A 26,421-nucleotide genomic window follows, 5' to 3' on the forward strand; every position below is an offset into this window, starting at 1 on the left:
CTGTGGTTCTCTCACAAGTTAAAACTACCAGTGTCAAAACCTCAAGTGTTAAATCTCAGATACTAGCATCTAGGACATTGTAAATAATCTATAGCTTTTTCCATATTTTGAATTATTTTTATAGGATGACTTCCCAGAAATGGAATTACTAGGAGAAGGCATGAACACTTTTTGTGTCTAGAGATAATTGCCAAATTCCTTTCCAAAAGGGTTGTACTAGCATATAATGCCTTCAGCAATAAGTAAAAGTGCCAGTTTTGTGGATTTACCATCAAAGTTGGATATATTCTTTTTTTTTTTTTTAATCTTTATTTTTTGAGAGAGAGAGAGAGACAGAACATGAGCAGGGAAGGGGCAGAGAGAGAGAGGGAGACACAGAATCTGAAACAGGCTCCAGGCTCCAAGCTGTCAGCACAGTGCCCAACACGGGGCTCAAACTCAAGGACTGTAAGATCATGACCTGAGCCAAAGTTAGACGCTTAACCGACTGAGCTACCCAGCTTCCCCAGGTATAGATTTTTTTGTTGTTGTTGTTGCTGTTTTTTATGGCTAATTGAATAGAGGACAATTAATATTCTAATATAGAGTATATATTTTTTATGTCTTTAGCTATAATATTTTTGAAGGCCTCTGATAAAGTATTGCTATCTGTGAATCCTTGGTATATGCGTCACACAAGTATGTGTGTTTGTGTAAACATAAAGAGTCTTTTATATACTGTATGTATTAAATGAAACAAAGGAACTAATCTTTCAGGATCTGTTTGTTTGGAAAGTGGGACTAATAATAACTTTCTTGAGGAATCTGAGATATTTATAAAGGTACCTAATAAGCTAGAATACTGTTCATGTGATGTGTGAATTTTGGTGGATTATATCTGTCAAAATGTGTGTTCCCAGTAACAGTTACCCTGAATTTCAGGACTTTTATGATGTTATACTTCATTAAACCACAAAGGGTCAGTATGAGATTATACTATATCATTCATTAGGTTTTCTGTGGCTTGAATTTTCAAAATATTAAGCTCTTCAGAAAAATAAGGACCCTTAATCACTAACACTTGTTGGAATATGGTTTGGTTTGGTTTTTAAAAGGAATGTTAGACTATTTAAATTTCCTGTCTTTTTATATTGGATTATATACTGTAGTAACATTAGGAGTTTAATTTCTTATAGGTATGGTATTAAAGGAAGCAGATAACATGTACGTGGGTGTAACAACTAGAATAAACTAGACTTTCTGTTGATACTTTAGTTCCTTGTAGAAATGTGGTAATATTGTGGTCACATTGGTTAGTATTGTGAGTAAGTAAAAATGTTGAATGATAAGATTTTTAGATAAAGTTGTAATTCATTATTTTGATGTTTGTGGAGTAGTATTTCCCATCTCACCGTGTTGCTAAAAAAAGTATCATGGCTGACTCACTTTGATAAATCAAAGTAGTGCATGTTGGGCCTTCAGTAAATGTGCCTCATTAGGGAAGTTGTAATGTACATATAAATGAAGGATAGTCAGTTTTAGCTCACATCCTAAATCATCTTTCTTACTTTAGTAGTTCAAATAATCGATGTAACAGTTTTTTGATTGTAGATAATACCGAGTATATATAAATAATATTTTTAAAATTCCATCCAGAATATGAACAAATAATGACACGTTTGTTTATAATCGTAAAAGAGATTGGATATGATAAAAAGTCCTCTTTTCTTTAGTTACCTCTGCTTTAATAGATGCTAGTGAAAAGGATATCTGGTCTTCCCCCCCCCCCCCAATATCCTTAAGTACTCCAACTTTCCTTCAAATACTTTTCGAGCACCTATTGATGCCAGGAACTATTCTAGACACAGTGTGAACAAAACATACAAATCCTTGACCTCATAAATCTTATGTTCAGATGAATCTAATAAGAAATAATTGAGCAGAAACTAGTAAAAGTCAGGGAGTGAGACATGCAGAGAAGAGTGTGAGATCAGAGGTAATAGCAAATATATGGCCCCGAAGCTTTAGTTTACCTGTCATGTTTAAGGAATAGCAAAGAGAGCAGTGTGACTGGAGTGAGTGAAGAAAAGAATAATAGATGAGGTCAGAGAGGTAATGTGGAGCTATATCATGAAGGTCTTTTAGGTTATTTTAAGGACTTGAACTTCTTTTCTGAGTGAGATGATAAGCCATTGGAGTTTTGAGCTGAGGGGTGATAAGATCTGAATTATTTTTTTAACAGCATGATCCTGGTTGCTGTCTTGAGGGTAGATTAAGGTAGGAGGCAAGGACAAAATGGAGAAAATCAATCAAAATGCTATTGCAGTACTCCTAAGATAATGAAGATTGTAGATGGAATAGGTTTGCAAAGGAGCCTCAAAAATTCTCTTCTGGTCACATGTTAATTTTAAGATACCTATTATATATCAGAATAGGCATGTCAAGGAGACATTTGAATATACAAATTAGAGTTCAGGGAAGAGGTCATAGCTAGAGATCTGAATTTGGGGATCTTCCTTGTCTAGGCCTCTGAAAGTGAAGAATACCAAAAGAGTAAGTCTAGGTAGAAAGGAAGAAAAAAGGTTCAATAACAGATCCCTGGAGTACTGCAGCATTTAGAAGTTGAGGAAAACACATAGATTTTTCCAAAGATAACTGGGAAGAAACCACCAAAACCGCAGGAGGAAATTCAGAGTTGTAGGGTATCCAGACAGCCAGGTGAAGAAAGCATTTCAATGAAAAGGTGGGTCAATAAAATATAGACTAAAAGTGACCAGTGTGGAGATCACCAGATGTTCAGTGATTTTTTTAACTGTTTTGGTGGAATGAAAGGGATAAGATTAATGTGGGTTCAAGAGAGAATGAGGAGTGGAATTGGAGACAGCATATACAGACAATTCCTTTTCTAAAATATTTGACTGTTCAAGAGTTACGGACATCGTGACACTTAATCCCTAAAAAGTACTTCATCATGTAACTTCCAAAACCAAAGAGTCTTCTACATAAGCACAGTATCACACTAAAGGAATTTAATATTGATACAATAATAGTCAAATTTCTCATTCATTCCAGTAATATTCTTTTTAGTTCTTTCATGATCATGTCAGTCAGTTTTAAAGTCTACAATAGTGAGTTGTAGAATACTCACAATCTGGATTTGTCTGTTTCCTCACAGTGAATTCAGAAAGAAAGGTTTTGGCAAGAATTCTCCATAAATGTTATTTTCTACTACCCATTGCCTTACATTATGAGGTCCCTCATGTCAATTTTCCCCATTATTTGTGCTGTTAAGTTTGCCACTCAGTTAAGGTGGCATCTGAGTGGTTTTTCCACTGAAAGGCACTTTTATTTTTTGGTAATTAGTAAGTAATTTGTGGGGTGTATAAAAATACCCTATTCCCCAAAATTCTATCTGATGGCACTGCATTCTTTGATGATCCTTGCTTGAGTCAAGTTACACCATTCATTGAAAAACACTGATTTCCTGTTATTTGCTCTACATTTATTAGTTAGCATCTATCCCTTTCTTAAATTATTGTGGACCAATAGATTGACAGATTTTGAGTTTTTCTATATTGGGTCACAGAGGAATGGGAAAGAAACTGTTGGAGGATGTGAGATCAAGAGAGCACTTTTCTTTCAAATGGGGAAAATAACATGCTTCTAGAAATGATCCATCAGAGACAGGAAAAAATGATGATGCAGAGAACTGTGTTCTAAAGTAGGCAAAAAGAGTTGGAATATCTTTACACAAGTGGGAGAATTGACTTTTGGTCTATGTGCATGGGTATTTCATTCATTATAACAAGAGCAAAGGCAAGGAATATGATCACAGGATAATGAGTAGAAGTAGTAATGACAGCTTGTAGTGCTCTTTTATTTGCTTGTATTTTCTTAAACAGGAAGAAGGTCATCAACCGAGAGTAGGGATAAGAGAGGAAATAGAGATTTGAACAAAAAGAAGATATGAAATAGTTGTCTAAGAGAGTGGAAAATTTAAAGTACTGCTGAACAGCTGTAAGGGTGTACTTGCAGTGCAGTTCATGCTCATGTAAAGTTAGATGAGTCAACATAATTATATTTGTCTTTAACCACATTTAATGATGTGGTGCAGTCATGGAGTAAGGGAAGAGTTGGATTAAACCAATCTAGATTTGTCAACCACGTATGACCAAGCATGAGAGGAACAAGGGGATTGAAGGTTATATGCGAGGGAGTGATTGTAATGATGGACCAAGGGATCTATATTGAGTTAGGAGGAAAACGAGAGTATGTTGAGAGTGAGGGATGGGGAAGAGATGTGAAGATTAATGGATTGTAGGTCCCTATGAGACAGAAAATTAGCTTTGTTAGCCTTGTGATACTAGAGAGAATAAAATGGAAAGATTGGAGCTAGTGTTTGAAGAGTGGGATACTTGAAATTAAGATTATGCTGAGATTGTAGCTTGGGGTTATGACATGGTCTAGTTATGGTCTTGGGAGTAAGTTTTTAAGGTGAGATGGAGTATAGAGTAATAGGAGAAGAGGAGGTCAGTGAACTGTAAGGCCCAAGATCATTTGCGTAGATATTGTAATAACCAAGAATTATGACACGGCTTGTATTGGAGAGTGGCAGTGAGCCAAGGGCTTAGCTTTTCAAGATATGACGGGAGAGACTACAGTTATTAGATATCTACAATAAGAAGAGCTTTTAGGGGTGCCTTGGTGGCTCAGTCATTTGGGAGTCTGACTCTTGACCTCCGCTCAGGTCTTGGTCCTCAGGGTTGTGAGTGCAAGCCCCTCACTGGGATCCACACTAGGTGTGAAAGCTACTTTTAAAAAAAAAAAAAAAAGGCTTATAGGCAGTATAGTCTAATAACATGCCATTCAGAGTTGGGGACTTTAGGGAGAAGGGCCAGCCAGTGGACTAGAGGTGGCAGTTAGTAGTAGTGACAAACCAAGGGAGAGAAAAATTCACCTCCTAAAAAGGATATTTGGGATATAGGCCCCAGAGGAGAACCAGGTTTCAGCGAGACTCAGATTAGCAGGTGAATGAAGAGGATTCTGTTAATGACTATTAATGAGTGATTATGACTAACTAACTTGTAGAAGGGCTTCATTGTTAAGGAAGGGTCAGAAATGGTTATGTTATCCATCTTATTAGAAGAGATGATTTGGAAGTTGTAGACTTCTTGTGGTGACAGTTTAAAATATAAATGTAAAGTATAAAGGGCATAATGATATTAGTACTGATGGTCTTAAAGCTTTAATGTGGTGAGACTGAATGTCTTGAGGGAGCTCTTGTCAGGAACCTACAGCTGTAGGAGGCTTTTTCAAAGGAAGCATGGAAGCCAGTGGAGAAGCAGCAAAAAATCCTCTTGCGGTCTCAGCCAGGAGGTGCTAGTACAGCTCTTCCTCACTCAACTCATTTTTCCTTCCACATTGGTAATTCTGTTTTTATTCTGGTGTTCACTTTGTCCTTCCTTTTTTCCCCTTTATTCCACCATCATGCCTCTGTTTAGTGTCCCAGTGGGAAGCTTAAACACAGAGACACATTATTCCATGTTCTTTGCATTATTTATTCTCTATTCAGAAATAAAATGCTTTTGAATCAGTTGGGCATTCTTTTTGCTAGGCAACCCAGTTTCAAACATTTTAATTTTTGTCTCAAAACCTGTTCACTATTTACTTTTGGCTATATCAGTATTTCCAGTTATTGTCAATGTATTCATTACTTAAAATATATCCACAAAAATGTTTTTTGGTCAGAACTTTTAAAATAACCAGATGTGTAAAGTTTTGAGTTTAGTGGAGAGGAGAGCATTAAATGGGAAACCTGAACTTTAATAAGCTAAAGAATTTGATGATGGGATAGAAATGAGTTTGCAGGACACTGTTCTGTCTTGTATACAGCTAATGAGTGGCTAGAATTATAAAACTTAGATGTGTGCAACTTCCATGAATCATCCAGTTAACAGGTTGACTGTAAGGGTTTTGTAAGCTTATAAGCTGAAACTTTTTACTGCGAGAAAGAGGGAAAAAAAAAGAATCATTTGTGGAATGTGTAATAAAAATGAAAAGAAGCTAGGGTTATCTAACAACATTGGTAGCACATTTTCTCCATAGAGTTGCCAGTAAATTTCTCTGAATTTCCTGGATTATTTTAAAAATTATTTTCTCTCTTAACAATATTACGATTTAATTTTAAAAAGAGCTTTCCAAAAAACTTAAAAAATGATCTGAAGCAAAAATTGAGGATATTTTTATACCAGTCATAGTTTCAGAAAGTGCTAAAATTCTCATGTTTTGAAATTTCAGGTTAATTGGCCTGCTGTCTTGGGATGCTTGCAAGCATCTAGGAGATTTTTTTTTTTTTAATCAGTTGTTCCTTTGCCCATGTATCACATCAGTTGTACTGTTTGCGTCTGTAGCCACTATTTCCAGACAGTAGTACTTTTGTTGCCTTTGCCATAGATTTATAATCTCCCTGAAGTCAGTTCAAGAAGACCAAGCTTGTTTCATGTATTGTTTTCTCACAGCCCACAGCTATGCTGATTCGTTTGAAGTTGTGAATTCTTTGGTCTTTAAAGCAGAACTTTTTGCCTATTTTGTTTGAGGTTGTCCCACATTCTATATGCTAACTGCCTGGCTAGCAAACCATCATTTTTCTCACACATGTTCCATATGTTATTTTGATAGAATCCACTGAGACTACTTAGTTTTAGCAGTTTCATTATTGTTTTTTTTTTCTAAAACTGGAAAACCATATAACCTTAAGTTTACTACTTGAACACAACTATTTTTTCCTGATTTTTTATTGTTACAAAATACATACAACATAAAATTTACTATCCTAACCATTTTTTAAGTGTATAATTAGTGGTGTTAAGTACATTCATGTTGTTGTCCAGCCATTACCCTCATCCATCTCCAGAACTCTTTTTCATCTTTGCAAAACTGAATCTGTGTGCATTAAACAGTAACTCTTCATTCTCCCTCTCCCCTGCCCCTGGCAACCATTCAGCTTTCTGGCTCCATGATTTTGACCACACTAAGCACCTCATAAACGGAATCATACAAGATTTGTCATTTGTGATTGGCTTATTTCAATTAACATAATGTCTTCAAGGTTCATCCATGTTGTAACATATGTCAGAATTTCCTTCCTTTTTAAGGCTGAATAATTTTGTTATACGCACACACGCATACCTCACATTTTGCTTATCCAGTCATCCATTGATGGTCACTCGAGTTGCTTCCATATTTTAACTGTAACACATTCATCCTTATTACATTTTCTAGGGGCACCTGGGTGGCTCAGTCAGTTAGGCATCCGACTTTGGCTCAGGTCATGATCTCGTGGTTCGTGGGTTCGAGACCCGCGTCGGGGTCTGTGCTGACAGCTCAGAGCATGGAGCCTGCTTCAGATTCTGTGTCTCCCTCTTTCTCTGACCCTCCCTGCTCATGCTGTCTCTCTCTCTCTCTCTCTCTCAGAAATAAATAAAACATTAAAAAAAATTACTACATTTTCTATAAGCGGACATAATTATTAGAACCTCATTTTGAATTCTTTTTTTGTTTCATTTTTCATACTTATTTTTATGTTTCTAAATAATCTTTATAATCATAATGCCTGTATCACATTCCATTGTGTTTCTGATATATAAATTATGAATCACTCCACTGATGTTGTTTTTCAGGCTTTCTGATGTTTTGCTATTGTGGATAACATACTAACCTTGTATTAGGTTTACTTAGGGTAAATTCCTTTCTTTTAAAATTAATTCCTTTGTTATTTTTAACGTTTATTTATTTTTGAAAGAGAGAGAGTGCAAGCGGGGGGGGGGGGGGATCGGGGAGAGAGAAGACAGACTCTGAAGCAGGCTCCAGGCTTTGAGCTGTCAGCACAGAGCCTGATACATGGTCAAACTCAAGAACTGTGAGATCATGGCCTGAGCCATAGACAGATGTTTAGCCAACTGAGCCACCTAGACACCCCTAGGGTAAATTCCTAATAGTAGAAGAACTACATGTCTCTTACTATATATCTTGAAATAATTCTATTAATTCATGTTGCTAACTGGGAAACATTTTTTAACTTCTAAAGATAACTCAGAAATGCTAATAGCATTTTGCACAGAATCAAATCTAGCTTCTACAGTAGATTCAGGGTTTGAAGCCTCATAAAGGAAAGGACATAAGTACTTTCTGCAGATCTTTGGTTTGATGCATAACTTAATCCCACTGTTGGACCATATGCCATATTCTGGTTCTCTGAAACATTTGCCAGCCTTTCTCATTGTCCTTTTGGTTAGATTATTGTAGACAAATGTTCACTGACTATATAGTGCAATGATAATTTTCAGCTATGAGGTCCAAGATAAAGCCAGTAAAAATGTCTGTGGTTTGAACTGGTGACTAGGCAGGCTGAATCTGCGCATTTTCATGTGGGAAAGGCTCTGTATTATTCATTTCACATTGACACTGTTTGCCTGATGAGACATTGTTTGCCTACTAGATAAAGAGGTTGCAGACTTTCCTCTCTTAGGATAATCTTCATTGATGATAACATTCATCAAATGAGCTGTCAAGAGATACATCCTTAGCTCAGTCTACTCATTTAGTGACATGGAAAACCTGTATCTGTAAAATTATTTGGCATAGTTTGAAAACTTGATCTATGTATGCCAACAGAGGAGTGCCAGGAATTTTGACTTGAGTGAGTTCTCTTTGGTGTTTAGAATAATATGCCTAAGTGGTAAGTTGAAGCATGTATTTTGAAGGCATGTGCTTCCCTAAGAATTGGCTTACGTAAAATAGAGTATTCTGTCTGCAAAGGACTTAACCAGGGTTTTCCTAAGCATTTCAGCTTAGATTGTCATAAAATACTTTTCATTTTAGATTCCCATTACTCCTTTATGTAGAAGCATGGGGAGATTTAAAACTTTTTAAAAGTAATTTAGATGCATAATTTTGATCGAGAAAAATTACATTTTTTTAAGTTTATTTATTTTGAAAAAGAGAGCACATAAGCAAACACAGGGAAGGAGCAGAGAGAGAGGGAGAGAGGGAGAATACCAAGCAGAGCCCAGTGTGGGGCTTGATCCATTGAACTGTGGGATTATGACCTGAGCCAAAATCAAGAGTTAGATGTTTAACTGACTGAGTCACCCAGGTGCCCCAGAAGAATTACATCTTAAAATGCTCTTTGGGGGCTCCTGGGTGACTTGCTTGAACATCTGACTCTTGATTTCAGCTCAGGTCACCATCCCAGAATCATTGTGATCCCAGGATCAGTTATGATCGCCATCTGTGCTGAGCTTGAAGACTGCTTGGGATTCTCTCTTTCTCTCCCTCAGTCCCTCTCTCCTGTGTGCACTCACTCTCTCTCAAATAAAAAATAATAAAGTAAAATAAAAAATTCAAAAAAAATTAATAAAATATAAGTAAATAAAATGCTTTCTGGGGGTGGGAGGAGAAATTTGCACTTATTGGATGCCTATGCTGTATCAGAAACTGTACTAGGTACTTTACAAAAAGTATGACATTAAATTCTTCCAACAATTCTTTAGTGATTATTAACACATCTTACACAACAGTTAACTAAGTACAGACTTAGTCAAGATCACAAAGGTAAGAGATGGAAAACTATAATTCAAACCTTGATGTGTTTGACATAAATACACATTAAAAATTTTAAAGAGTATTTTTCTTGGGTTACTAATTATAATCTGGGGCCTAGTGTCTTCATTTAGTGCTCTTCTCAATCTATGTTTACTCTTGTGTACACAAAGATACATAAAGATGTGTTCAGTGAATTTTACTTGAAAATTTGAAGAAATTTTATTAAGAAAAAAAATAAGCACTTACATAGGTTGACCCAGCGTATACTTTCAGGCTGTGAGAACATTTTGGTTTGCAGCCAGAGTCACCTGTATGATGATGTCAGAGAAGGCTGTCCTCTGATTAATAGGCTGTTTTGGAAGTTAACAAACAGAAAAGGCAAGAGAAGGCTTTTGAGTGTTTGTTGTTGAATTATGGCAAGCTTCTGGGCCTGCATGTTATTAGTTGGTATTCCAAGTTTCTATCTTTTGAGGATTAAAGAATGTTTGGCCTGTCATAGATTTCCTTAGAAGATTCTGCCACCAGAGAATCCCTAAGAATAGAAACAGTGCTTGCTTATAAGATAAGCTGTGGAAATATTTAAGTCCTAAGGTTTATTTTTTTATTTTTTTTTTAAGTTTATTTATTTCTTTTGAGAGAGACAGAGACAGTGTGAGTGGGAGAAGGGAAGAGAGAGGTGGGGGGAGAGAGAGAATCCCAAGCAGGCTTTACACTCTCAGTACAGATCCTGATGCAGGGCTCAAACTCACAAAATCATGAGATCATAAGCTGAAACTGAGAGTTGGACGCACAGCCGACTGAATCACTCAGGCACCCCTAAGGTATTTTTTTAATGTTTATTTATTTATTTTTGAGAGAGAGAAGGGGAGGGAGGAGAAGAGAGCCTGACGCAAGGTCCCATCTCACAAACTGAGATCATGACCTGGGCCGAAGTCAGGAGTTAGACACTTAGCCACCTGAGCTTCCCAGGCATACCAAAGTCCTAAGTTTTAATGTTACTTTCATTCTAAATCACTCTCATTCTATAATTTTTTAAATGTAATAGAGGACATTGCAAATGAAATAGACTCTACCTAGGTTAATTACAAATCCTGGAAAAGTTGAAAGAGTAAATTTTAAATGATAGCCTCTGTCAGAAATTCCCAACCAGTATACTGCCTGTGGATTACAAATTTGCCAGAGCTTTGACCCCTTTAGCCCTTAGGCCAACCAGAGCCCTCAGGTTGGTTTCCTTTTCTAGTTGCCTCCTCCACTTATTCCAGTGTGCTATCTAAACATTTATCATTTTAATATCTACTGCAATAGGAAAAAGGTTGACAGGGTACTGCTACCTAATAGTTATTTGCAAAATCTTTTTAGAAGTAGTCAGAATAAATAGTTTATTTATATATAAACTTGAGTTAAAGGTGGAAGGAAATACTGAGGTTGCAGCAAGAAAAATCTAGATTGAAAAGTTGTTAAATACTGACATGCTAGGGAGGTTGATGTGTTTTCCATTTCCTTTTATTTTTGTAATATAAAGTTTTTTTCTTTAATGACTTAGAAATACCATTTTGATTGGACCCCAGCCTCAAAATGTCCTTATATATTAATAGCTTCTGTGGTCAGAAACTCTTCCAGGGAGGAAAATAGTTAGGCTTAGTTTCAAGCCACTAATTTATAGGTAGATTTTTCAAATATATTGTATAGATTGAGACCTGCTTATGGTGAAATTTCTCATAGCATTAATAGTTTGCTGTGATTATGAAAAGAGCATAGAGGGCTTGATATCAGAAAGTCTGGGTACAAGTAGCTATTATTTTAATGAAGAGTAGATGACAAAAGGCAGGTGAAAACCGTTTAATTTTAGCACACAGTTGTCAGAGAGTAAGCACTCAGTACTTTTTTTTTTTTTTTACACTTTACTACATGGATAAAAAAGATTCAAAAGGTAAACAGTCTATTCTACAGTTAAAAATGATAATAAAATGAACACCTGTGTACCAGCTTAAGAAAAAAATGCTACATTAATGTTGGTAAGAATGCAGCTGGTGCAGCCACTCTGGGAAACAGTATGGAGGTTCCTCAAAAAATTAAAAATAGCACTACCCTGACAACCCAGCAATTGCACTACTAGCTATTTATCCAAAGGATACAAAATGCTGATTCAAAAAGGCACATGCACCCCAGTGTTCATAGCAGCATTATCAATAGCCAGATTATGGAAAGAGCCCAAATGTCCATTGACTGATGAATGGATAAAATGGATAAAAAAAGATGTGTGTATACGTACATATATATATGTATGTATGCATGTATGTATACACACACACACACACACACACACGATGGAATTCTCAGTGATGTAAAAGAGTGAAATCTTGCCATTTGTTGGGATGGAACTAGAATTTTTATGCTAAATGAAGTAAGTCACTCAGAGAAAGACAAATACCATATGAATTCACTCATGTATGGAATTTAAGAAACACAACAGGTGAACATAGGGAGAGGGAAGGAAAAATAAGATAAAAACAGAGAGGGAGGCTAACCATAAGAGACTCTTAAATACAATACAAAGAACGAACGGAGGATTGCAGGAGGGGAGGTGGTCGGAGGATGGGCCAAATGGATGATGGGCATTAAGGAGGGCACTTGTTGGGATGAGCACTGGATATTATATGTAAGTGGTGAATCACTGGGTTCTACCCCTGAAACCAGTACTACCCTGCATGTTAACTTATTTGGATTTAAATAAATAAATTTTAAATCAAAGAAGGAAAGAATGTTACCAATATCTGCAGTCCTTTATGAGACTCCTCAGTAACACCCTCTTCCTTCCTCTATCAGAGGAAACGATGAAATTACATTTCATGTTAATCATTTTCTGTATAATCATTTTATCACATATACATATATCCCTAAACAGTTTTATAAATTTTGACTTTTTTATAAAAAGTATCCTCTCTGTATCCTTCTATCATTTCCTTTTTGCTGTTAACATTCTATTTTTGAGAATTATCCGTATCAATATATATAAAGATTCAGTCTATTAATTTTTACTATTATCTAGAATTCCATTGTAGGTATATCACAATGTGGCTGTTCTGTTACCAGTTATTATAGTTTATTTCTATCATAAACAATGTCTTTGTGAAAATTCTCAGACTTCTCACCTAGGAATACACAGAGAGAGAGTATCTTGGGTATGTATAGAATTTCTTGATTGTGGAGCCTGTTCACAGAGTTACTTTGACTAAATCATACTGAATTGTTTTCCCAGGTTTTACTCTAACCAGTAGTGTGAGTTCCCAAAGCTCTTCATCCTCAGTATGAATTGATATTGTCAGACTTTTCAGTTTTTGCTAGTTGAATATGTAAGTAATGGTATCTCATTATGATTTTAATACGTGTTGTTCTCAAATATTTGTTGAGTTCCTGCTATGTGTGCCAGACTCTTCTTTTCTCTGGAGATAGAACACTGAACAGACTTTTATGGGGTCCTACATTCTAGTGTATGGGAGTTCGGAGAAAGGAGAAAAGGTGAGTTAGAAAATGAATAGGTAAAATAATCAGATGATGAAAAAGTCTGGATGGGGAGTAGGAAGTTCAGGAGTGAGACTAGGGAGTGATTTAAATAAGACAGTCAGGAAAGGCTTCATTGAGAAAGTGACATTTGCACAAAGACCTAATGGAAAGGACAGTACACACTAGTTGTTATCCTGGGAAAGAACATTTCAGGCAGAGGAAAGAATAAATGCAGAAGCCTTCAGGGTGAGTATTTCTGATACGCCCAAGAACACTTAAGAAGCAGAAATGGCTGGAGCAGAAAGAGCCAGGGAATGGAGAGTAGTACAAGACGAGGGCAGAGAGGTGGCCAAATCACAGAGGGTTTTGAGACCTCTGGATGGACTTTAGATTTTACTCTAAATGACATGGAAAATGGAAGGGATATGACCTGACTTAAAGGATTGTTCAGGCATTTGCCTAATGACTAATGAGGAAAAGCATTTCTTTGTGTTTCCTCATGTGAAATGCCTGTTCATGTATTTTGACTTACGTGGTATTATTTGTTTTACTGAATCATAGGAGTTCTTCATATATTCTGGACTGGTCTCTATCAGTCATATGTTTTGCAAATATCTTCTACTTTGTGATCTTGCCTTTTTATTCTTTAAAGTGTCTTTTGAAGAACAAAAAAGTGTAGTCAACTTTATTAACCTTGTCCCTTTATTCTTTTGTACCTTCATATACTTTAATTATAATCCTTGGATTAGGGCACTCTCATTGGTCCATCATGGCCCTTTTATATTTATTTTAAATAATTAATAAGTGAATCCACTGCAAAAGCTAGAGTCATGCAGTAACTTACATTTATTCTTTTGATTTCCCCTCCTTCTCCATGCCTATTATAATCATCATCCACATCTCAGTATTCAATCCTTGGCTTTCCATTGTATATATTTCCATCTCATTCATAAGTATTCCTAAAAAGAGTGAGTGCATAAAAAGGAATGAGGTACTAATGTATGCTACAAAGTGAGTGAACCTTGAAATTATGCTAGGTAAAGGAAGCCAATCACAAAAGACTACATATTTTATATGAAATATCCAGAATAAGAAACTCTGTAGAGAAAGGAAGTAGATTAGTCATTGCAGGAGGAGGAGTATTTGAAAGTGTCCTGCTGGGGAGAAAGATAGAGTGTCTTTTAAGGGGATGAGAATGTTCTAAAAATTAACTAGTGATAGTTGCACATACTTGAGAGTATATTAAAAACTATTGAATTATATAAGTGGGTGAATTGTATGGTATATTAAGTATTCCCTCACTAAAGCCGTTAAGCTTAACACTGAAGGGAGGAGTATGGGTTTGTTATAGATACTTAAAAATCTTTGGGGACTAAATCTTTTATTCAACATCGCATTGCTAAGATTTATCTCTATTTTGTGTAGCTGTAGCTCATTCGAGTATATATACCACAGTTTATATATCCATTCTCCTGTTGGATGCATATTTGGGATATTCTTTACTATGGTGAAACATGCTGTTATAAACATTTCTATGCATTTGGTACATGTTGAAGTTTTTCTGGGTATTTATCAAAGAGTGTAATTGCTGGGTTATAGGGTGTGTAAATGTTCAACTTTACAAGATGAAATACTAAATTCTTTTGTGCTGATATTAGTTTATACTCCTACCCAGCAGTGCTTGATTTGCACGTCTCTTCTCATGAATGCAGTTGAACATCTCTTCATATATTTGTTGGCCACCTGTGTTTCCTCCTCAGTGAAATACTCATAAATGTCTTTTGTCCATTTTTCTGTTATATTCTTTGTGCTTTTTCTGATGACTTTTCATTTTTTATTTATCTTTGATACCAGTCCTTTGTCTTATAGGATAGCACATACCTTCTTCTATATGAAACTCTTCCCCACCCTCAGCCCCTTGCCACACACTCTCTTGGAGGTTTATCTAATGAATAAAAGTTCTTGATTTTAATATTGCTAAATCTGTCTTTTATAGTCAGTTGTTTCTGTGTTTGATCTAAGTAATCCTTTTCTATACAAGTGAGAGTAATATTCATCTTTATTTTCTACTAAAGATAGAAAATTTTGATGTTTTTGACATTTAAGTCCTTGATTCATTGGGAATTGATTTTTTATGTAAGGTAGGCATCCAATTTCATCTTCTACATGGAATTTTGTTTTTAATGTTTGTTTATTTTTGAGAGAATGTGAGTGGGGGAGGGACAGAGAGAGAGGAGGGACAGAGGATCTGAAGCAGGCTCCACACTGACAGCAGTGAGCTGGATGCAAGGTTCAAACCCAAGAACCATGCGATCATGACCCAAGCTGAAGGTGGACGCTCAACCAACTGAAGGTGGGGGCTCAACTAACTGAGCTTCTACCTAGAGTTTTTTTTAATCCTGCTCCATTTATTAGATAATCTCTCCTTTCTGACCTGTCATTTCCATCATGTACCAGAGTTTCAAAACTGCGTGGATCTCCTCTATATTGAATATATTCTGCATGAACAAAACAAAACAAAACCTGCCTGGATCTGTTGCTGGGCTTTCTGTTTTATTAGTTAGTCTGTCTACACTTTGTTAGTCTATCTATCTACACTTCTTAAACTGGATAAAGAGCACAAATGACTCCCATACATACCCTCCCCCCTCCTAGAACAGTTGGTTGAGGGCTCTTAGAAGAAAACAAACTCTAACAACAACAAACCACTTGCAAGTGCTGGAGTTTGCAGTATTTTTAGGAGAGAGTCACATTTCAGTTAGAGCAAGAAGATGAGGAAAATGTTCAGAGACCCAATAGTTTTTACTGATAATGCACTGTGAATTCCAGAGATTTTAGTGGTAGAGATTTGGAGGGGAGAAGAGATAGTGGCAGAAAAATAGATGTATAGTTAACTTCTAAGGAAATATAGTTAACTTCTAATGGAACATTAGGGGCAACCTGATGATGGGGTGACCAAAAGTAGGGATAAAAGGCAGAGTGATTATTCCTGGTGGGTTTGAGGCAGATTTTGGTGGTGAGGCTGTGAGTATTGAAGATTGGAGAGGGAGAGGTATCTACTTACAAAGGATGCACCAAGGTAGTCTCTCACATAACCCCTTTCTGGGGAAAGGCAAATTTACTGTGTACTCACAAGACTCCCCCTTGACTCCTGTTGACAATTATAGGTGAGGAAGCAAGTATAACCAAAGAGCATACCATCTTAATTCCAGGTCCCAAGGGCCCACTTCTGAACCCTGCTAGGAAAGGGTTGCCTTTCCCCACAGTGCTATCTTCTGTCCCTGGCATTTAAAATACTTTAGTGTTCTAGGGTTTCATTTTGATTTACCTAGATCATATTTTTGCTTGCTAGCTTTAATCTTGTGTAGAGTTAACTGGATACCCACAGTCTTGAAGATTAGTATCTTTCATCAGTTCTGAAAACTTCTCAGTCATTTTCTCTTAAAATACTGCCTTTTTTTCATGTTCTCTATTTTTTCATTATGGAAATCCCATTTGATATGTATGGTACCTTCTCATTCTATCTCTGATAACTCACATGCTCCATACTTTTGAACCTATGCAGCATGCTGGGTAATTGCTTCAATTTGTCTTTCAGTTCATTCTTTTTTTTTTTTTTTTTTCTGTTGTTTAACTTGGCTGTTGACTTTATTATTTCAGTTATATGTTTCATTTGAGAAAGTTTTTTTTCCAAATCTGTCTCATACTTTTGATAATCTTATCTTTTAATTTTCTCTCTTTTTTTTTAAATGTGCTGATTTCTTCTTCTGTGTCTGATAATTCAAAAATCTGTAGTCATTATAGACCTGGCTTTTGTATTATTTTGTTTCTGCAGACTCTGGTTCATATTGACTTTTTATTGTGATCTCATTGTTCTTGGATCTGTCTTTACCTGTGGGAATTCTCAGAGGTCTGGGTCCTCTGAGAAATAAAAAGTATTTCTTTAGAGTGCTTTAGAAAGTATTTGCCAGATGCCTAAGAGCATTTCCAATCCAAGACCAATTGAAACCAAATTTTTGGTTTGAGGTATTTGGGGCCACACAGATAGTGTGAATTCTAGCCACAAACCCATGGATTTGTAGGCTTGTGGTTACAAATTCCCTGGGGGGGAAAAACGTGTTTTTACTTCTCTTGTTCTGCTCATAGCCAAAGCCCAAACAGGCATGTATTCCCACTAAGTTTTTGGAGGAGGAGAGGCAGAACCCACTGAAGGTACCCTTAAGGCTTCTGGCTTTAAGGTAGTGGTCTTTGATAGGAACTTCCACCATAATCAGGCACTGAATACTTTCTCTTGCCTCCTTGGCTAGCAGCCCATTAAAACCCAAGATCCGTGCTAGACCATAGCAGATGTATATGTATGTCCCCAAGGGAAAGTCCTTGCTTCTGAGCTAGTGCAACATTTCTATTTAAGCTTTCTTACTATGACTAGACTCCAGAAAATCCTTTTTGTTTCCTCATATCTTAGCCTTTCATTTAAAAGTTATATATTTACTTTCTACCTTGTCTGTAAACATTACATGTAAAAAATAAGGGCAGAATAAGCAGTTGTCATTCCTCTTTGCCGTAAATTAAATAGAATGGCTTCACCAGAGTTAGCCAGAATTTTACTCTGTTATTATTAGGACCGCTTGTTATTATGTACATTGTGATTACAAACTACTTGAAAGGCAAAAAGAAAAAAAAAAGTACAGACACATACAGAAAACAATGGCTCCCTAATGAGGCCCGAATGTCTTGTATTTGAAGTCGGCTTTTTAAGAACATTCAATTCTAAGAAGTGGGGACAGCTTGGTTCACAATAAATTGAAAATACTTATAAATGGAAGGCATCACTCTTAAGGGAGAGTAAAAGATTTAGAAGAGCTTAGAGTATAAGCTCAAATTCAAGACAAATGTAAAACAGTTGCTACCCATGGAAATAGCTTTTAGACATTCAGCAACAACAAAAAGCATTAACATTTATTCATTCAGTACATACTTTGGAGGAATTTTCTATGGATAGCTCATTGAATTTGGGAGATACAGAATTAAATGTTATGGGAGAAGCCATTTCCAGTCTAAGTTGCTCACCTATACCCTCACATCCTTATTTTTATTACGTTGTTTCCACATAGTAGGTATAACAGTATTCTAACAGTCTTAAGTGTATACAAAGAGCATTTGTATCGGTTCTGCCTAATTGGTAATTCTTACTGTTTACGATTATTCCCTGAACTAGTTATTTTACTTTTTAGTTTCATGCATTATTGCCCTCTGTCTATAGGTTGGGAATAAAATTGACTTGTTTATCCTTTCATCTGTACTTTGCTTTCAACAGACATTGATTAGGTATGTATACTAGGTCCTGCACTAGCCACCAAGGTGCTCTTGCAAGGCCAGTGGGGAAACAAGCTCTGGCCTCTATCTTCATGGAGCCTGCAAGCTAGCAAAGGAGCTAGCCATTAACATAATAATTTTAGAAAACACACAAATATGAAGTTGCAACTGTGATAAATGCTATATAATAAAAGAATATAGTACTGTAAGAATTTAAGAAAGAGAGATTTAGAGAAGTTAAAAAACAAAAGAATGAACCAAATTTTGAACATGTTCTAAATAATTTCTTGTTCTGAACAAGTCTTAAACCAAGTTCAGAACATAATCTTACGTTTCTTATTACAAAAGTTGATAGTTTGACTTACCCAGTATGCTTTGAGGATCTGCTAAGTACATAAATCACTTGAATACTGTAGAGAAAAAAATACCAGTGGTAAGATACCCATTACTCATATGGACCGAGTATTCCTATGACCTCTATTATATAAGTAAATGTGTTCTTTCCTCTGCCTACCCCATTGAGGATAACTGGCCAATTTGAACGGGTGCCTTTGATGTCTGTTTTCCTCAGGACGTGGCTGGTGGTTTTCCTCTAAAACCCTTATACCCAGAGTGAATTCCAAGTTGGGAGTTCCCTCTGTGGTGGTAGTAGTGGTAGTAGGCAGTTACATTTTAAAAACTGCTTTTGGAATTGAGTGCTTTATTGTTTGTTTGTTTTAGACATAGAACCATAAATAAAGATTGAGTCATTAAGTGTTCATAAATATTCTCAATGGATCCTAAGTCCGCAATTAAATAAAAAGTGCCCATTTCAACTTATATAAGAAATCTTAAAACATGCACTTTGTTTTTATAAACAAAACCAACTATAGTACCTAAGTGAGTTAATTTAGGCTATTCATGTCCTGCCCCTTGAAGACTTGAGATATTTCAAATGAGTAAGGTCAGGCGAAATGTATAGTCTTGTTTTAGTGGATTTTGAAAGTATATTTAAAAGTATTTTTGTATGTATGCAAACTACCAAAATAATTCTGAATGGATTATACTTAAATTAATGTCATAATTGAATCATCTGTGTTTGTGGCTGGCTTTGAAAGAGTTTTTTTACCCCTTATTTATAGGATTATTGATGTTATTTTTAACTAGTTCAGCAATCCTTAGCTATACACTTAAAGTTTTTAACAACAAATTTGTACAAAACTAAAAACAGTTATATTGAAGTTGTTTTTTAGTCACATAGTGGCTTCTCTCAAATGAGGCTAAAACTGTCTGAAGAATGTTCTTGTGCGTATGCCAAGAGGCTTCTGGGATGGACATATTTTTAAGAACCAGAGCATAAACAGCTATGATCTGTGGCAAAAGATGTAAATGACCTCATGATGACAATGAGAACAAAGCATTTTTAAGTTATCATGGTGTTGTGTTAATTCGCTGCAATGTGTTTGTCATTCTACTTAATACACATTTGGTGTATTAAGTGAGAGCCAGGCAAAAAAAAATTACAGACTATATTTAACTGAAGATAACTATTTCTTTGTTGTTATAAACAAACTAAATACCAAAAAAAAAGTGTTTAAAATATTTTCTGAGAATTATATTTCATGAATTTTTTATAGCTATAGATCCTTAAACACACACACCCAGACCACTTTGGGTTAAAGGCCATTTATTTATATCCTCAAGTTTTGATTTATTTTCTGTTGGAGAGAATATGTTCCAAAGTTACAAGATCAAACAGTTGGCTTGAAATATGAATTCCTCCTTCAAGACAGATCAATTAAGTGTTTATTAAGTACTTACTATGTGTCTGGCACTATGTTAAATATTGTGGAATACAAAAAAAGGTGATTTCAGCTGCCTTTGGTTTAGTTAGAAGAAAACTCTAAAGTGAAAAATCAAGTACCAAATAAAATAATATATAACTTCTGTGATACAAATAATGAAATAGTCCTTCTTTTCAGAAATGTCTTCTAATCATTGTCTAGAACAGTGGTTCTCAACTAGAGGTGATTTCGCTCCCAAAAGGACATTTGGCAATATCTGGAGACATTTTGATTTTTATGTCTGAGGCTATGGGCATCTACTGGATAGTGCAGAGATATTGATAAACATCATTAGAATTACAGGATAGCTTCTCACAACAAAGAATTATCTGGTCCAACACGACTGTAGTGCTGAAGTGAGGAATCCTGCTATAGAGCCAACAAATGTCAGTGCTAATAAGTTTTGAAGTTATGGGAGCAGTCTTCCTATCTTCCCATAGACCTCTACTGCACCTGTAAATTCTTTGCCTGAAACCTTTAGATCCTTATATAGAAGCATTGAGTATCCATAAGCCCCTGGCCGCTGTGTGCAAGTGTTTCCAATACAGTGTTTCAGGGAGAGATTCCACAACTTATATTAAATTCTCAAGGTACCCATGTTCCCAGAAATGGTTAAGACCCTACATGTGGAGTAGAAGTTCATAGTGATTGAGACACATCAAAACAATGTCCTAGTTACTTAAGAGACAATGAGATGGAACTTTCCTTAGCACCATGCTAAGCATCATGTTAAGTTTCAAGGATCAAAATTAAACAATATTTTTTGGCAAAAAAAGTCTCTAAATATATTAATTTGATATTTTGGAGTAATAAATTTTTTCTTAATGTTTGACGAAATTATACTAGAATACCTTAAAGATTATTTAAACATCTTACCTAATAATACAATACCGTGCATTAGAATTAGAGTAGACTGATGGTATGCTAACCCACGGGCATACTATATAAAGCTATTTTATTATTTGAAATCGACTTCTTTATTTATGTTTGATATTTATTTATTTAAATATTTTAATGGCTTTTTGTCAGCTTGGTTTCCATATAACACCCAGTGCTAATTCCCACACTGTCCTCCTCCATGCCGATCACCCTCCTTCCCCTCACCCCTACCCCCATCAGCCCTCAGTTTCTTCTCAGCATTCAAGAGTCTCTCATGGTTAGCCTCCCTCCCTCTACCCAACTATTTTTCCCCTTCTTCTCACCCATGGTCCTCCATTCAGTTCCTCCTAATCCTCCTATACGTGCAAGCATATGGTATCTGTCCTTCTCTGCCTGACTTAGTTTGCTCAGCTAAACACCTTCAAGTGCCATCCATGTTGCTACACATGGCCAGATTTCATTCTTTCTCATTGCCATGTAGCATTCCATTGTATAGATAAACCACATCTTCTTGATCCATTTGTCCGTTGATGGACACTTAGGTTCTTTCCATGTTTTGGCTGTTGTTGAGAGTGCTGCTATGAACATGGGGGTCCATGTGCCCCTGTGCATCAGCACTCCTGTATCCCTTGGGTACATTCCTAGCAGTGCTATTGCTGAGTCATAGGGGAGTTCTATTGTTAATTTTTTGAGGAATAGTTCTATTGTTAATTTTTTAATCTTTATAAACTTGGCTGGCTTAGCTTCATAAATTGTGTCACATTTACTCGTTTCTTTTTTTTAATGTTTTTTTTATTTCTGAGAGAGAGAGACAGTGTGAGCAAGGGAGTTCTATTGTTAATTTTTTGAGGTATCTCCACACTGTTTTCCAGAGGGGTTGCACCAGCTTACATTCCCACCAACAGTGTAGGAGGGTGCCCATTTCTCCACATCCTCGCCATCATCTAGAGTACTCTGATTTGCTCATTTTAGCCACACTGACCGACGTGAGGTGGTATCTCAGTGTGGTTTTGATTTGTATTTCTTTGATGAGGAGGGATGCTGAGCATCGTTTCATGTGTCTGTTGGTCATCTGGATGTCCTCTTTGGAGAAGTGTCTGTTCATATCTTCTGCCCATTTCTTCACTGGATTGTTTGTTTTTCAGGTGTGGAGTTTAGAAGTTCCTTATAGACTTTGGATACTAGCCCTTTATCTGATAATGTCATTTGCAGCTATCTTTTCCCATTCTGTGGGTTGCCTATTAGTTTTATGGATTGTTTCTTTGCCGTGCAAAAGCTTTTTATCTTGATGAGGTCCCAATAGTTCATTTTTGCTCTTGATTCCCTTGCCTTTGGAGATGTGTCAAGTAAGAAATTGCTGTGGTTGAGGTCAAGGACGTTGTTTCCTGCTTTCTCCTCTAGGGTTTTGATGGTTTCCTGTCTCACATTCAGGTCCCCTTTATCCATTTTGAGTTTATTTTTGTGTATGGTGTGAGAAAATGATCTAGTTTCATTCTTCTGCATGTTGCTGTCCAGTTTTCCCAGCACCATGTGTTAAAGAGGCTGTCTTTTTTCCATTGGATACTCTTTCCTGCTTTGTCAAAGATTAGTTGGCTGTACACTTTTGGGTCCAAATCTGAGTTCCTCTATTCCATACCATTGGTCTATGTGTCTGTTTTTGTGCCAATACCTTACTGTCTTGATGATGACAGCTTTGTAGTAGAGGCTAAAGTCTGGGATGGTGATGCTTCCAGTTTTGGTTTTCTTCTTCCATATTACTTGGGCTATTCAGGGTCTTCGGTGGTTCCTTACAAATTTTAGGATAGTTCTGCTTTGAAAAGAATGCTGTTGCAATTTTGACTGGGGTTGCATTGAATGTATAGATTGATTTGGGTAGTAATGACATTTTAACAATATTTATTCTCCCAATCAATGAGAATGGATGGAATGTTTTTCCATTTCTTGGTGTCTTCTTCAATTTCCTTTGAACGTATAGAAATAAGTTTTCTATAGTTTTCATTATACAGATCTCTTATATCTTTGGTTAGATTTTATTCCTAGGTATTTTATGGTTTTTTCTGCAATTGTGAATGGGATCAGTTTCCTGATTTCTCTTTCTGTTGCTTAATTATTGGTGTATAAGAATGCAGCCAAGGGGCGCCTGGGTGGCTTAGTCGGTTAAGCGTCCGACTTTCGCTTGGGTCATGATCTCGCGGTTTGTGGGTTCGAGCCCCGCGTCGGGCTCTGTGCTGACTGCCGGCTCGGAGCCTGGAGCCTGTTTCAGAGTCTGTGTCTCCCTCTCTCTCTGACCCTCCCCTGCTCACGCTGTCTCTCTCTCTCCTAGAAATAAATAAAAAAATATTTAAAAAAAAAAAAAGAATGCATCCGATTTCTGTACATTGATTTTGTACCCTGCAGCTTTGCTGAATTCATGGATCAGATCTAGTAGGCTTCTGGTGGAGTCTGTCAGGTTTTCTATGTAGAGTATCATGTCATCTGCAAAAAGTGAGAGTTTGACTTCTTCTTTGCCAATTCTGATGCCTTTTATTTTCATTTGTTGTCTGATGGCCGATGCCAGGACTTCCAGCAGTATGTTAAACAACAGTGGTGAGAGTGGACATCCCAATTTCGATTTACAAGTATCTTGTTGAGGATTTTTGCGTCTGTATTCATCCAGGATATTGGCCTGTAGTTCTCTTTTTTGCTGGGTCTGTCTGGCTTGGGAATCAAAGTGATGATGGCTTCATAAAATGAGTCCAGAAGTTTTCCTTCGATTTCTGTTTTTTGGAATAGTTTGAGGAGAATGGGTATTAATTCTGTTTTAAATGTCTGGTAGAATTCCCCAGAGAAGCCATCTGGCCCAGGGCTCTTGTTTGTTCTGAAATTTTTGATTACTGATTTGATTTACTCACTTGCTATGGGTCTGTTCAGGTTTTCTATCTCTTCCCGTGTGAATTTTGGTAGTGAGTGTGCTTCTTCTAAGTTGTCTAATTTGTTGGTATATAATTTTTTATGGTATTCCTGATAATTGCTTGTCTTTCTGAGGGGTTGGTTGTAATAAGTCCATTTTTATTCATGATTTTACCTATTTGAGTGATCTCTCTCTTGTTTTTGAGAAACCTGGCTAGAGGTTTGTCAATTGTGTTTATATTTTCAAAAAACCAACTCTTGGTTTCATCGATCTGTTCAACTGTTCTTTGGTTTCTATATTGTTTATTTCTGCCCTGATTTTTGTCATTTCTCTTCTCCTAAGGGTGCTCTTGTTGCTCTCCACCTAGGTCCTTTAGGTACGCTGTTAGATTTTGTAGTTGCACTTTTTCTAATTTCTTGAAATTGGCCTGGACTGCAGTGTACTTTCCTCTTAGGACTGCCTATGCCGCATCCCATAGAGTTTGGATTGTTGTATTTACATGTTCATTTGTTTCCATATATTTTTAAATTTCTTCTCTAATTGCCTGATTGGCCCTTTTGTTCTTTAGTAGGGTGTTCTTTAAGTTGCATGTTTTTGGAGGTTTTCTAGACTTCATCCTATGATTGATTTCAAGTTTCATAGCATTGTGATCTGAAAGTGTGCATGGTATGATCTCAGTTCTTTTATATTTATTAAGGGCTGCTTTATGTCCCAGTATGTGATCTGTCTTGCAGAATGTGCCATGCACACTTGAGAAGAAAGTGAATTCCACGGCCTCAGGATGTAGAGTTCTAAATACATCTGTCAAATCCACCTGGTCCAATGTGTCATTCAAGTCCATTGTTTCTTTAGTGATTTTCTGTCTAGTTGATCTATCCATTGCTGTAAGTGGAGTATTAAAGTCTCCTGCTATTAGCACATTCTCCTCCATAAGATTGTTTCTGTTTTGATTAATTGTTTTATATATTTAAGTGCTCCCATATTCGGTGCATAGACACTTATACTTGTTAGCTCTTCCTGATGGATAGACCCTGTAATTATATAATGCTCTTCTTCATCCCTTATTACTGTCTTTACTTTAAAGTCCAGTTTGTCTGATATAAGGATAGCTACTCCAGCTTTCTTTTGACTTCCAATAGCATGATATGTATTTCTCCATCCCCTTACTTTCAATCTGAAGGTGTCCTCCATTCTAAAATGAGTTTCTTGTAGTGAAATCAACTTCTTTTGTCAGGATTTGTTGCTTTCTCCCAAATAAGGGTCCCAGTTTACATTCCTTAGTGCTGTGTATCTGTTGATTCAGTCAGAGATCTGGACATCTTTTTATACAGTTCACATTTCTCTTACAAATGGTTAGTAAAGTGAATTGTATTTTTCTCATAAGAAACATCTTTGAATTGAGAGTTGTGTTTCTGATTTGGGATCCAGTAAATCAGAGATCTTACCAGCAGTATATCATAAAAACGAATCTACATAACCTTGAGTACGCATATAATTTAATACTTTTCTAAGTCATAGAAATTTGGAGATTAAGTCTTGGCTTAAACACCAATGAAGGGACCTTAGAGATCATCTATTCCAGCTGTTACAGGCTGTTCTTTGAGGCACAAGACCCAAAACACTACTTTTAGTTGTTATGTATTTGGACTTCTACCAGGTATTTTCTTTCAGGGGAAAAAAAGGTATATATGGGTAGGAGGGCTGCATGCTTCTAAATCTAGACCAGCCTCCTTTTCCAGAAAAAGAACCTGAGGCCCAAAGCTTTTTATTTTTTTTATTCAGTATATACATCTCTTTTCTCTGGGTCAGACCAGCATTTTAGATGTATCTGGTCATGGGATAGAGAATAAGCAGGTAATTACAATCATGTAGCTTCCTAACTGTATGTTATTAGGCAAGTTGCTGTATGTTCTTATTCTTAGTATGCGTACCAGAGGGAAAAAAAGAATTGTTATATCCTTAGGATTGTATTCACCTGAGAATTTAGAAAATATCTCTGAAGCTGATCTGGATTGACCATGACTCCATTAGAAAGCATTTTGAGGGACGCCTGGGTGGCTCAGTAAGTTAAGTGTCTGACTTCGGTTCAGGTCATGATCTTCCGGTTCGTGGGTTCAAGCCCCACGTCAGGCTCTGTGCTGACAGCTAGCTCAGAGCCTGGAGCCTGCTTCAGATTCTGTGTCTCCCTCTTTCTCTGACCCTCCCCTGCTCACAGTCTCTCTCTCTCTCTCTCTCTCTTTCTCAGAAATAAGTTTTAAAAAATTAAAATTAAAAAAAAATTATTAAAAAACATTTTGAATCATTCCATTAATGCTTTTCTGAAATGAATATTGTGTCATCTAAATATTGAAGCTGCCTCCTCCCCAAATTGAATGGTGATGTCCAAAAAACACAATAATATAAAACAAACATCATTATTATCAAAAA

The 26,421-nt window shown here is 36.4% G+C and overlaps 1 protein-coding gene across 3 annotated transcripts in view; it reads left to right on the forward strand.

The window, feature by feature from the left end:
- ESF1 (ESF1 nucleolar pre-rRNA processing protein homolog) overlaps positions 1-26,421 on the forward strand; it is a 74,796-nt gene that overhangs the window by 31,344 nt on the left and 17,031 nt on the right. The gene's annotated exons all lie outside the window — the stretch shown is intronic.

The sequence above is a fragment of the Hyaena hyaena genome, unplaced genomic scaffold (assembly GCF_003009895.1).
Source record: "Hyaena hyaena isolate Hyena2069 unplaced genomic scaffold, ASM300989v1 scaffold_789, whole genome shotgun sequence".
NCBI classification, from domain to species: domain Eukaryota; kingdom Metazoa; phylum Chordata; class Mammalia; order Carnivora; family Hyaenidae; genus Hyaena; species Hyaena hyaena.